Below are 15,141 nucleotides of genomic sequence, written 5' to 3' on the forward strand. Positions count from 1 at the left end.
GACTGGTCAAACATGTTAATAGCAACTCAGGAGAACATTGCAACAGTAAGCAAAGTTATACAGATTGAGAGTTGAGATAGCAGAGTTGATTTTGCCATGAACATTCTAACCTGAATTTTGCAGTAGCTCTATACCAGATTCTAGAGGCCCTGGACAAACATCTAACGCTTGCTCACAAATCTCAAACAAACTGAAAAAGAAACCTGAGGATTTTTTTTTTCCATTCAGATTTGGAGGAGTGGCTGGGATTTTTTTATTATTTTTTTCATGTCATAGATTACAAATATTTTTTTATTAAACTGGACCAAAAAAAAAAAAAAAAAGAAAGCTCAAGTGAAAAATTTCAAGGGTCTCTATCATTTTTAGGCTATCCTACTTCATATAAGTCTTCTCTGTGATCAAAAAGAAGACTGTGTCAAGGATCTGAATAGAAATCAGAACAACTAGTTCTCTATTTTGCTCAAAACACTGTTCTTCTTAATATGAATCTCCTGGTCACAGCAATGGGTTTTTTTTTAAATCTACTTGCACTTTGTTAATTCTTTTTAATGGTTTTTTTTTATGTTTTCCTATGCAATGTCTTCCTACGCGAGACATTGCATAGGAAAGTCTGAGACTGCTCCTCCTGCAACTTTGAGCACATGAGAGAAAGCATACCTCATTAATTCAGTGACAACAGAACATTCTCAGACACTTAGATGAATACAGTAAAGCTAACTTTTATGCAGTGCCTCACAAAATGAAATAGAAATGCCATGTGTTAACTTGTTGTTAATTCTTCTACCAAAGATAATGATTTTATAATAATTTCTTCCTAGTTTAAAGCGTCATCCTTGTACTCCTGTTTTAAAGTCTTCTGCTGCTGACCATTTTACATATGCCACCAGTATCTTTTCATCTTTGTCACAAGCTCCACGCCTCACTGCCACCCGAGTTCCTCTCAGGCAGGACAATTTCTCAAAAAGCCACAAGGGATTTCTATACAGTTGATGAGGAGTTCAACAGCATATTTACTACTTTTATGTGTTTGAAATCACAGCCTTAATATTAGTCTTTTTTAAGGCATAGAATTGTGAAATTTTAGTGAATTTTTTTTTTAAAAGATGAAATATTCTTGATATCTTTTAACATTTGTTTCCTTATGTTTGGTGCTCTATTTTTATCTTCTCCTCTCTGTTTCTTCACTGCTTCATGTTTTATAGACATCAGAAACAATAATGGTCGTATGCTTCATACCTGGCTATTTCTATGCTCAAATTTGTTGGAATATTTATTGGAAACTTCCCAAAATCACAAGGGCAACAAATAATCTCCATAAAACAGAACAGATGGCAGAAACCTTTGTATTCATTATGGTATTGTTGCTTTAGAAATTTACAGGTCCAGATCCTAAGAAAAAAATGGAGCTTGTTCACTGAAACCAATATCTGCTGCTTGCTTCACACTGTGTTAAAATTATGGTAAATATGTCATCTTTTTATGACCCAGTAAAAACTTGGGTTTATATGTGCAATTGCCTGTGGGCCTTTGTTTCCCTACTTCATTTTAATAAGTAAATTGTGGGCTCAAATGCAATCTCAGAATTGTAGCAATCAAAAACATCCCATCCTATTCATTCTGTTCTTAGCTGATAAACTTGTATTGAGTTCATATCCATCAAGCTGGGTTAAGTGCTGTGAACTGAGCAAGAGTTCTCACCACTCAGACCTTGAGGTCTCAGCTTCCTCAAGGCAGGATAGATACAATGGCAGAATTGGAAAAGAAATGGAAGATTATATGATTCCTAAGATCTAGTTTCCACAGATATTTATAGTGTATATTTTTTACTTCAGAAAAGTTTCACCTGACAGTCTCTTTTCTACAAAAAACTAATGCAGTTGAGTAAAAGCATATAAGAATCCCTCCAAATTTGCTACTGGCCTATTTCTAAACTACAATGTTCAAATACTGATTTACTATAGAGTAACTTGGAAATCCAATGAAGAGTCTTTCCTTTACCTGCAGACTGAAGATATAGGTAGCTGTAGATAAACTTACCAGGGAGGAAGATAAATAATTACATGCAATGATAAAGAGCAGAGGAGTTGCCTCAGAGGCATGAAAATACATAGAATAACACGAAGATGTCAAGTCAATGCTTTCTGAAAGCAAAGTAGGAAAAGTTGCTCAGTCTACTTGATGCACAATGAATTCACATTTTTTGGAAAGTTGTTCAACAATTGAATTTAGTTCAGACTATTCCTTTCTTTATTTGAATCACACTTCCTACAAATGGCAATTCACATAAACCAATTCTTCACCCACGAAAAAAGGGTTGAAGAATGTTACTTGGGCTGGAAAGCCAAAACACAGAGCTGAATAGTGTCAGAGTCAAGATTTGTCAGTATCAGTCTACCCTTGTGTGAATGTGTGTGTTATATCTTTAATTGCACAATCCCATACTGGTTTTCCCAAAGCACCTTGCCACACTGGTCACAAAACTTTGAAAATCCTCAGTGAATGGCAAATAAAGGGCTCATCTATTAAAAAAAAAAAATTATACTAAAGGAAAGATGAAGACTTATTGGCCAAGGGAAAAAAAAAGTCAAAAAAGGAAGTTACTTTCACTTTATAGGGGTGGAGCGGGTGAACATATAGGGTAGGCATCAAAGTGTCTAAATCCTGATAAGTTTTTTACAGGGAAGTCAATTGTAAGTATCCTATTTCCTTATGCAATTTTCAGAATATTTAAGTATTTAAATGCAAACAAATTTTGAAAGGAACAAGCTGTTTGACTTCTACTTACATTAATAGTAGCTGCCCAGCTGCATTTTTAGCAACAGCACAAGTTTTCCTCCATACTGCATTTTATAATAGAGATTTATAACGCACAGTTTTAAACGACTTATAAGACAGCCCAGTTGCACAGATAAATTATAAAGCGAATGTCTTTAGCTGTATTTAATTGCTAGTTAGTAGAGCTACTTGAGGAAAAAAAGTTATGCTAATTTCAGTCCCAGGAAGATAGCAACAGAAGGATAAGAATATTGTGGATGATCAGGTAGTTCCAGCACATGGAGCATAGTTGGAAGATCATTAGGGACAGGAAACCACACTGCTCCCACTCAGCCTCAGTCTGCAGTGCTTTTCTCTGATTATAATTTGATTATTATTATGATTATTCACCATCTGGAAGAGTCTTTAGCTGACCAAAACCAAGAGATGAGAGGCAAGACCTGAGGAAGAATGTCAAGTACTTAGCTCACATTCTCCAGAAGTTAGATAAATCAAAAACAATCAGTACCATCACTCAGGAGTTTTGCCCATGTTCTGAAGAAAAAAAAAAAAAAGAAAAAAAAAAGTAAAGCAATGGTCTAAAAGTCAGCTTCCAAATGCTCAAGGCCATGTTATTTATGATAACCAGAGGAAAAAACACAAGGACCATGTCTTTTGTGCATGTTTTCTAGGTGAATAATCAAGTTGAAGGCTGATGAGAATAAACAAAGGCAAGATTAATCCACCTTCTATTGTTACAGCAATTCCATAAACTGGTGACTTCTAAGCTATTAGATGCTATGTCATCCAATAAAGCTCACTTCTATTTGTAGCTAATCAGCAGCTTAAGCTCCTCCATAGACAAGCCTGGTCAAATTGACTCATGAGTGCCTGACATAAAATCTGACTACTTTGCCTTCTATCTACAAAGCAAAACTCACAAATCAGAAAGTCAGTTTTAAAGGCATTTACATTACTGTTCCACCTAGCAAACCAGTATGGTACGAATGCACAGAGTAGATCTAAATGAAAGGAAGAAAACTCTTCAGAGGAAAGACAGTCATGTGGGAAGATTAATGCAAATAATTTGAAATATAAAGTGTATAAGTCTCATTGGGTTTCCTGCAGTTTAAAACTGTCAGAGAAACACAGAAACTTTTTCCCTGCATGTCACTCCATTACTTCTTTTATGTCCAGTTATAGAGCTATTACAGGCTATGACAAACAGCTATATTATACTTTAAATTGAAATATCTGGGTAATCTTTTTTTGTGCAATTCATAGGCACCTAATCTGCAAGAAAACAATTTTCTTTATGCCTTTCGAGTCTCATTCTAAGATTTCTTATGTGTGTGTGTTTAAATAAGCCTCAGTTTTTATGAATTTCTGCCTGACCTGTTGGTTTGACTTTATTTTTCTGAAAAAAGTTTTAGGTGCTTTATTGATTCTGTGGGGTTTTTTTGTCAAAAACCAGCATAGCTAGCTTTGTTTTTATTTTGATAAATTGCTAAATAAGCATAGGCTTGAACTACAAATTTAATTACAGAAAGTAGGATGAAAAACAGAGCACATAACAAAAGCAATTACAGAAACAGATTATTAAAACAGAAAAGAAACTTGACCTAGGTATGTCATGTTTTCACTGAAACTTGAAGTTTGAAGCAACTAAGCTTTTATCCTGCAAAGGCACGCTCAGAGGCTTGCTTTAGCTCACTAAAATCAAGGGGGTTTTTTGCAATGCAAAAGAGCAGGCAGATGCCTCCATCTTTCTAGTACCATGGCATAAATGTGCCAGTTTATAAAAGCGTGCATGAAAGCCCAAAGTTGCACTGTTTAACAGATTTTAGAGAAAGTAATGGAAATTATGTTAATCTGAACTCCACATTGTTCTTGACTTACATTGTATTTGCTAAAGATTAAAAAAAAAAAAACAAAACAACTGAGTCTGAAGAAAAAAAAAAGAATAGACTGCTAAAGAGAGGGAATATGATACTAAAGAGACAATCACCTTGTACTTCCACACAAGAATTGCTCACCACAATATGGCTTTTTATTGTTTCTTTTTTTGAACCATTGTCATTACACAGAAATTCATGCAAAACTAATTTAAGTCAGGCAAACCATTTACTACTGCAAACTTTGGATCACTGAGAAAAAATTAACAGATCCACTTCCAAGAAAAGGAGCCTTTTATATTGTTAAGAACTTTGATGAAAATATGGCAGCGATTGTCACAGGGTTGATTCTGACCATGCTTTGTCTCTGCAGTGATTTTTTTTCTATCTGATCAATTCTCAGTAGCTTAATGGTAGCAGATAGTTTAGTAGATAAGACAAACCATTTTCTCACTTAAATCTGTGGGAAAATACACACTTATGCTAGTGAAATTAGACTTTGTTTTGGTTTTTAACATTCTCTTAACTTCTGGCCCAAGTGTAAAGGGATAATCTTGGTTTATGAAGATAATGAGACTCAGGTGGTGTGATTACAAAGCGGTCCAAACCAGCATTTCATGTATCTGCCTAACACTTTAGATGGTTAATTTGTAGGTTAACAGTATACCATGAATACTGCTGAGTTTAAAGCTATGAAGAGATTATCTACAAATTATAAACTAACAGATTACCTATAAACAACAGAAGAGGTTATCTGTAACTAACTGCATTTTTTAAAATGTATTTCATGATTTTGTTTAAAACCAAGCATTCTGTCTCTGAAACAGCTGGTAGACACAGAGAAGTGCTGTTTATTTGTGGAATTGCAATCCTGAATTATAGGTTTTGTAACTGATGTTTTCATTATTCTGCAATTTTAAAAGTGAGTTAATGATTTTTAAAAATATTTTAACTTAAATATAAAGTGGTTTATATATTTATTTGATTTCTTTCACTATTCCTTTTCCCATCTTCTGCAACCAGATGAAAATTAAATACCAATGCAAAAGACTGGGCAAAGAACCCTTTGGTGTGGGTTTTTTTTGATGGTTTGGTTTTTGTTTTAATTGTGGATAATCTCTCTCACCCATTTTATTCCTGTATTTGAATTTGGATTCTTCTATAAGGCAATAGTGTCTTCTTTGGTAGTGCAGTAACAGTAATGTCAGTAAGACAATTGCACAGGTTCTTTTTCAGTTTTCATAGTGATTGTATATTCTAATTCCTGCGCAGAGAAAAAAAAAAAATTTTTGCAATGCAACTATTTTGATTAGATAAATGTTCAATTCTGCACTAGCTGTAACAGTCTTGTGGTGGTATAAATCACCCCTATGAGAAGGACACACCAACAAAAGGACAAAAATGAGCTGGTTTGAGCTGCCCATTTGCAACATTAAGGACATTTCACTTCAGAGAAAAATTCTATACATATGGATTTAAATATTTTATAATTCTCTGGAAGAGTTTTCTGCATATAAAATCTATGCTATATCACTTAATTTTCTTAAGCGGATGAGGGGAAATGCAGCAAAAAGTCACTTATCTTGTGCTAGTTATACTATTGCCAACTCATGTGTGTCAGTTTTAGGAATAATAACTAGAAAGAGTGAGCAGGGAATAGCTTCAAGGTATTGAGTTTGCCCTAATACATACAGATGGAAATTCTAGGGCCAACACAGGTCAGACTTTTACTAGCACTGTAGAAATACAGTGAAAATATAAAGTTGCTATATATTCCCAAGACAAGAGTTCTCAAATCGTAAAATATTTTTACTCTAAATTTCAACTTGTCTTCACTCTCTGTGTATTCTTTCCCTCTAAGGATGTGTAACCTTGGATACTTGCCAGCCTGCTAGTAAAAATCCTGATCATGCAATCCTTATTCAAACAAATCTGTTGTTGATTTTTATTAAGCCTGTTCTGTTCTCTCATATTTATCTACACATAGCTACAGTGTCTCCAAAGGACAGAAGATACAGACATATATGCTGGAGAAAATATAACTCTCCTTTTGGGAATTGATCATGAACTTTTCAATCAAGCAGAACGTCCAGAAAAAAAAAAAAAACAACCTTTTTTTTTTTTTAATCTATTGTCCAAGCTACTATGTTATTGTCCCACATTACAGCTGTCAAAGGTAATGTTCACTTTTTCTAGCTTGGTACCAAAAATTTTGTACTCATATGTAGGTGTGAGGAATCATTTGCATGTGTCTTAGTCTTGCCTTTTTCAAACCAAAAATAGGGCACTTGAATCCAAATTGCTTCAGTACAATATTCTCTAAATAACTACCCAGAGATGATCATTATCTTAAAATTATTCCTGTGAAATGCTTTTGCACGTGCTTAACTTTTTACACGTGAGTAACAGCTCAGTAGAATTGTCAACACACATGAATGAAAATTACTTTTATATTTCCTTTAGAAAGTTAGTATAATAAGGAATACCAACATCCTTAGAATAATTTGAATTTTGGAGAAACACAGAGTAATCTATTTTCATATTAAATTTTCAGTTTATGTTGTAAATGATATTAAAATCTATTTTGCGTCATGATGTAGGTCAATTAAGCAAGTATAAACTGCCTTTTTTGTGAGTGGAATAGGTTTATATCATAGCTAATTAGACAAGAGCATAAGAAATATGCTCAAGAAAAATTATATTGTCAACTAAGAGAAATAGCAAAAAATCATTTCTAGGGAAAAAAGAATCACAGGATCAGATTAAATTAGGACAATGAAAAAGTGGCAGAAAGCTGGGAAAAAAAAAAAGTCAAATTAAGATAACCTATGGATAACAAACACAAAAAAACCCTGAGATACAGTGAATGCCATTTCATCTAGAAAGATAAAGGAAGTTATCTGATGTTTTAAAAGTAATATAGAAGAACTTGTGGTGGAAATGGCTTTCTCAAATCTTTTGACGAACAAAGTGGATTGACTGTCAACCAACTTAACGATGCAGGAAGAGAAACTCCTTGAGGCTGAAGCAGCACATTTGTATTATAGAAAAATTAGACATTCACTTTAATATTTTTTTTTATTACTTAATTTTATATATGAGCTGAATTTACAGTCAGCAAAAGGAGATAAAAATGTTAAATAACTGTGAAACATTTTAGTTCTTAATAAGGACAATTACGTAGTATTTTGTACCTTTTTGTAATAGATTACCAGTAAATCTTGATCAGTTTTTCAGTTCTATTTACATACTTACTGGTATTTTTGTGCATATGTGAACAAGAAAGAAATTATCAACAAGCAGCACTTTAAAGTAGGAAGGCTTTGAGGTTTCAAGAGACTATTTCTGTTCTAGAAAGTATCATGCTGCCTGATTCCCATGAGGACAACTTGCCTAGTGTAAACATCAGTAACTAATAGGCTTTCATGGATGAAACTGGAGAAAGTTTAAAAAGGCTTGCAAGATTTGCAAAGTTCTTTCCCAAAGAGAAGAGAGCTTTCCCATCAGATCAGAAGCAGATAGAGACATTATAATTTGGAACCAAAGTAGCCATGCTGGTTGTATATATGTGTTGACAGATAAGGGAGACAAGTTTATACTAACCCAGACAGGAATTTTGGAAAATTTCACTTCCATTATTAAGCATCTTGCTTCGTGTCCATGACCATCCAAATACTTTGTGTTCAACATTGAGGTCATGAGTAATTCTGCTTAGTTGAAGTGATTCAGGAGGTTCAAATGGAAAAAAATAATTTCGGCATCTAAATTCAAGGTAGCAGCCAGGCTTCACGGGTAAAGCTTCTGTTTTGAAGGCAATTATAACTATTCTGGCTTTATGCCTCCTCAGCACAGGAAGAATTTACTTCTTATCTTTTCAATTATCTCCAGGTCAAACATTATACTTACTGACTACCTACAATTGAGCATATTGGCAGGATACCTCTAGAATACTCTTTTTTAGGTGTGTGTTGCAACAACAAACTTCTGCACTAGTGAGATGTGGAAAAAACAAGCCTTTCACCCTCCATTTCTTTCATATTCTTAGCTGACGAAATGCAACAGGGGAAAAAATAGAAGTTTTTTACCAACATCTTTCTACAATGAGTTTGTTGGCTAGGACAGTCTTCTGAAAATACTTGCTCTTATTTGGATTTGATGTTCTTGAAGGTCTTTTCCAAACTTAACAATCATGAGTGCTGTACTCTACAATCATGTATTCTTCACATCCCAGGAAGGAAAGGCCACTTAACACCTTATTTGGTAGCCAAGGTCTGGGGCTGGGTTTCAGGATCCATTTTCCAGTTTAAGAGACATGACCCCTACCATCTGAAGATGCCTACTTGTAAGCAAAATGGAGTCGTAGATTGACCAGCTCTGAACTGGTTTAAGCATCAAATAGTTTCAGCTGCTGTTAAATGCAAATCCCTCTTGTACATATCCAGATGTCCCACTCATTCAAGGGAACAGGGCACCTGATTTTATATTGCAAACCCAACTCCAAGTGCTCCCCTTCTCAGTAGCACAGTGCACCCCTCTGTGCAAATGTTATGCTTGGCTCCAAGTGTGGAAGTTTTAGGCATTGCAGCATTAAATTGTATCTGCCTGAATCCTTTTCTAGTTCTTAAGACAAGTAAATCTGAGCACTGTATTCTCCCATTCTTCAATTTCCTTTCATTAGAAAAAAGTTACAAAAATTGCCACAAGATTTGGATTATAAAAAAAGGCAGAAAAGCCAGAAAAAAGTGGCTACTCTGCTGCCTACCTAAATGAATAGAGGATGCATATGAGTTCAGACCAGAGGAAATTATTCCTAATACCTGTGAAGGATGTATTTCAAAGAGTGTTCCATATGATTTCAGTTTGGAGATTAATGTTAAAAGTGAAATGAGTGGTTGCAGGATGGAAAGACGATTTGTGAGTGTTATCTGGGATGGAATCTTTCAGTTCAGGAAATAATTGTAGTATACCAGGGCAATCTTAGGGCTATTTTGCACTCAGATATCGTACTTGTAATTTGATGGAGAAAAAATGATAGAAAAACGAGTAAGGAAATTATTTAACTCAGGACCAATGCAATTATTGAAACATAATTCATACAGAATCCCTGTTATTGGCTATAAATGCCTTTTGGCTTCTACTTGTGAAGTATAAATGGATTTTATAAACCTCCCTCCTCACATTTGTTTTGAGAGGCCATATCCTGTAGAAAAGGCCTCTTCTTTAAAAGGATTAAGGGGACAGTACCTTCATTCTGGTAGTCACACTGCAAAAGGAGAAAAAGACAATGATATCCTCTGTAGCAGCCAAGTCAACATCCAGTCAAGTTCTAACATCTCAGAGGCTAAGTGCAGAGTTAGTTGTCTACTCAAAAACATAATAAATAATGCAATTAGATTTAAAGATTTCAGATTATTCATTCAGAGTATTCAGCAAGCACCAAGCAAACAGAAATCAGCCAGGAGAGATTGAAGACCATGCTGGAGAATATTTGCTATATAGAATATTTGTAAAGTACACTGGAAAGAAAGGGAATAAAATAATGGTCAGCAATAAGAATAATGACTTAGTGTGTGGACATGGGGATACTCTGTGTTTTTCTTACCTAGATGTTCCATCCCTTCCCACCATTAGACTGGATTGCCACGATGCAGTGCTTGCAGATTTTTCAGATAATCCTAACATTAAAAAAACAGTGATGTCTTAACTTGCAAGAGAAAAATTTTAATTTCTCCTTTTCCATTGCCTTTATTGCCATGATAAAGCCAGGTGGTTCCTTCAGATCAGCTTACATTGTGTTTTCTTTTATTGCTGCTGAAGGCCTCCTCTGCTCTCTTAGGCTTTTGCCCAGGCTCCTTGCTGCACTGCTCTGCTCATATAAAATACAGCTGCCAAAATAGCCGTGTCAGTTGATATGAAAGGCTTGCTTCTGTTCTGAAGCTCTTTCTCCTTCTTCTGTTTCCTACTACATCAGAGTCAGCCTTTATGTTTTTGCCATTGTACTCACCTTGGAACCTGTCCATCTTTGCTCATATAGCTGCTGTGGTAGCAAACACCTTTCAAGTTCCCTCTAGGTTGCCCTTTAATGCTACAACAGGCTCCTCGAGTCAATCTTGCCATTAACAACTAAGGAAAGAAAAGTCAAAAAAAAAACCAAAAAAAAAAAAAGAGAGAGCACTCTGGTATTAATCCACTAGCAAATAGGATGGCTGATCTAGATAGATACTTTAAGTTTTCTAAAGCCATTGAGAACTGCATACTTAAATGCATGATCTTCCTTGCTCTATTTTTGTCTTATCATTCTTCTCCTCTTTTGCTGCCATCATTTACTGTATCTTGGCTCAGGCAAAATATTTCCTGAAGCAAGTTTTCCACCTGCAAGGGAATGCTCATATTGCAAACATGATGAAATTTTTGTTTTGATGGAGCCCTCCAGGAACTTGACAAAAGATATGTTAATACTATAATATTTTAGAAACTACAATTAAGTGTTACATAAACTGCTTAAACTACATCTTTATAAAGAAGGGGGTTCTGTGGTCATATAGTTTTGCAAAACATTAAAAAAGTTTGGGCTATCTGATGACTCAAATGAACTCAGTTTGAGATAGGCTCTGTCCATCATCTGTTAAGCAGGACATGACTCCTAACACAAAAGTGCAAGTCAATTCCACTGAATAATAAAATGTATATGGAAAAAGTACTTCATATTTTCAGTTTGAGCAAAAGGGACTAACATATATATCATAGTTTAGAGCCATCAGGAAATAACAGCTTCCATTTCTTTACTACTGTTTTCCACACATGTTTATAGTACAGCTACCATTTCCATGTATTTAATTATTTCTCAGATAATGTAATACACTCTAAAACTATCTTTTCTACTTGTAGTAGCTAAAATTTTAAAATAGTTTTTAAAACAACAGCAAAAAAATTTAAAGCTGAAAACCCAGTTTTGCAGATGCAAGAACCTTACATTGAATTATTCCATTTGGGATCTCTAAGAGCATTGAGCAAGCTCACTCAGTCTCCAAGCTCACATTTGCAGGAGGAAATTCAAAAACAGCTGAACAAATGCATATGTTAAGCAACTTGACCTTGACTCTGTACTCTGTACATTATGCTAGTGTTGTCTTTGTGAACTTGTTTCAGCTGTGTTAATGAGTACAATTCCTAGACAAGATCAGACTGAGAGCTCAGGAGAATGCAGGTGACTCAGAGCTAATGCAATATCAGATAGAGCAAAAAAAAGAACAAAGATACACACTCCCTTTTGATTTCTCTGAGGGGGTAAACAGAAACATCTAAAAAAAAGTATATTGGAAGAGAGGAAGTGGGAAAAGATGCCTTTGGTAAGTGTAGGGAGTTAAGAGGTTTTGCGCTGCAATTCATTTTCAATATTTTGTGTAAAAAACTGCTCAGAGCATCCTGAAGAGTCTCTCACTGGGAAATCTCACTGTAGCAAGTAGCTGCTAATTCCATTTTAAATTAGTTTGTGTTCCTGAAGTACAACCTTGGCGTTTTAAGAACACATCTACTGAATGCTTTAAGCCAAGTGTTCTTCAGCTGCTTGAAGGTAAGGGTGTGCAGCATGGTGGTTATCCCCTGGAGCTGTTCTCCAAGGCCTGCTGTGTGTTTGGTGCAGGCCTAGTTGTACCCTTAGCACAGCAGACAGTTTTAATGTAAGCTACAACACTCAGATGAAATCCTTACCCTACACACCAACAAAGCTGGTAATATTCAAAAGTCTTTGACTCAGCTTTGAAGGAGAATTTGGCACACTGCAGAGAAAACCAGAGGCTAATCAAGAGGCATTTTACTGAGAAAGTCAATGATAAGGATCTAAGAGAAATATTTTAGCGTATGAACCAGATAAAAACCATATGTAGGTCTGAAAATACCCAAACTACAACTGAAATATTTAATGGATTTGAAATAGCTAGGAGAAGATAAAAAAGGCTCTGCGTACAAAATAAGAAACCTCATGTTTTGCACATTTGGTTCTTTACCCTGAAGGTCAGATTGGAAAGGTGTGACACACGCATGGGAAAGCTAGACAGCAGGAATTCAAAAAAGAATACACATATTGTGCCTTTTCTTATATTCTAATTACATTTCTTCCTTCTGTTTCTTCAAATCATATCTGATACTTATATAATATTGGATTAATCTGATAGATTGCAAATGTATTCCAGGGTTGTAAAGGTATTTGGCAAATTAAAAATATGATCATATTGGTCAAAAATATCTGCATCTTGTTCTTCTAAGGGCATTCAAAATTTTTTTACCAGTAAGTCATAAATAGGAGAGGAGTTTAGTTTGCACTCTTACTTTGCTCAAAACACTATTTAACATACTTGCTACATGGTCTAGATCAGTCATTGTCACTTGTCATGCCCGGTGGCTGTGATGTCCTTAGCATTCAATAATATGAAATTTTATTTTTTGCATCCCGGTATTATTTTCTGTGAATTTAAGACCTGTCACACTGACATATGTTTAATTCTCTTCAAGTCTGATGGAAGAGACTATGATTCTGTCCTGAAAGGGCTGGTTTTCTTCATCACAGAAAAGCTTATTTTATTTTTGCATGTTACTATTAACATTTTAAATTACAAAGATTAAATTATCATTTCAAATAATAAATAAAATAAATAAATAAATAAACAGCAAACTTTATTCCAGATTTTCTAATTATTTTATTGTGATATTTTCTAATTATTTTATTGTGTTTTTTCTTTACCACAGCACTTTCATAAACCATTTTTGTATCTGTGTTTATTGTGCACAGATTTTATTTTCTTTTGGGTTTTTTTTTTTTTGTTTTGTTTGTTGGATTCATTTCACATTTGTAATGGCATGATGGACTATGTAGGAAATTTTTGAAGATATTTGTTGGCAATTACTTGTTGCTTCGAAGTAGCAGTACTTGTTCATCACAAGTATTACGCTATAATTTCTCTGAACAAGTCATCAACAATTAGAGTGCATTTGGTACCTATGTAGCCTTTTTCTTGTAACCAAGCTTGAGAGGTTTGCTTAATGTTCTGCCTGGAGCACTCAGATCCAGCAGCTGTGTGGGCCAGACCTGTGCTTCAGGAACTCATCACCTGCAAAACAAATCTTCTCTGTTGACCACGAATGTAATCACCAGCTCAATCAGAAGCAGAAAGTTGTGGGTTTATTTCCATTCTCCAGGACCTGCATGCTAAGCCTGAAGCTTAGTTTTATGGTGATTTGGGGAGGCAGGGTTTAAACCGTTAAATTGCAGTAAATATATTTTACCTGGAAGACACTCTTTACTCATCTTCCTCTGGAACTGGCAGGTGCAATCAGTGGAGGTAGACTTAAACATTATTGTTCTTTACTGCCTTTGAGAGTAATTTGGTCATTAATTACATTTAAGAGACATGAGAAGGACTTCACATTTGTTGCTCAATACATTTCAGTCAGGGCAGTTGTTGGATATAAAAAGTAAAAATTTTTGTATGATCAAATAGCGGGGCAAAAATATCAGAGCTTGGTAACAGCAAAATAATGTTAATCATTCATCACACTCTGCAATCCTATCTATATTCTCTCAGAAGATATAAATACTAAACAATTAAGGCCCACAATCTCTCAGCAAGCTGACTTATAATTTCTGTTTTATAGAAAAACTGCATGGCACAAAAATTAAACACTTTGGTTAAGGTCACAGAGTAAGTCTGCTGAAGATGTGCAAATAGATTCAAACTCTGCTACTTCTCATTTTGTTTTTTAACTGAAGAGCAGGTTTTTTTCTGCAAAATTTCTCTCACTCATTAAACATCTCTTGCATAGTTTAAATTAGGAGCATCATTAGGAAGTGAAGTTAATTACCTTCTCTCCTTTTTAAAACTGTTTTCTGATTTATATATTGAATAGATTCAAGCAGGTTTTCTCATGTGTTTATAATGGTAAATGTTTATATAATGTGTCTATGATGGTAAAACATCTGAACACAAATAGGAAAATAATCATGCTGCTTCTCCATGTTTTCATGATATAAACAGCCAGTAACACCCACAGCAACTTTATTAAGACAAAGATTAGCAAATATAGGGGTTTAATTGGATTCTGTTTTCAAATATATCAAAGCCCTAAAAGATTAGTATTTACACTCTCCTTTATTTTTTCTTTAAAGGCAAACTTGATGTTATGAAAATAAGTCAGTGTTTGGACCAATAAAACTTCTGCACTTTTCTAGTAAAATGGGAGCGTAGCTTTTCAGAGTAGGTTATGAAAGAATTTCTAAAATCTCATTTTCAAAAGCAAGTACAAGGCATGGAGAGGGCAGAATTTGAAGGTAGGAATGTTAACTGCTTAATATAATACCCAGAATATTTAGTAAATTCCCTTGGTATTTTGCTTGAATTTTTAGGCCCTTACATAAAAGTAAAACATTTAACATACAGGCACTAATGGAAATATTTCATATAGAGCCTAGAGAGTCAAAGTCTGATTGAAGATAACT

At 34.7% G+C, this 15,141-nt stretch overlaps 1 protein-coding gene across 10 annotated transcripts in view; it reads left to right on the plus strand.

Annotated features, from left to right (window-relative positions):
- The window catches only part of FUT9 (fucosyltransferase 9), a 144,922-nt gene that overhangs the window by 58,845 nt on the left and 70,936 nt on the right, over positions 1 to 15,141 (plus strand). The gene's annotated exons all lie outside the window — the stretch shown is intronic.

The sequence above is a fragment of the Taeniopygia guttata genome, chromosome 3 (genome assembly GCF_048771995.1).
Source record: "Taeniopygia guttata chromosome 3, bTaeGut7.mat, whole genome shotgun sequence".
NCBI classification, from domain to species: domain Eukaryota; kingdom Metazoa; phylum Chordata; class Aves; order Passeriformes; family Estrildidae; genus Taeniopygia; species Taeniopygia guttata.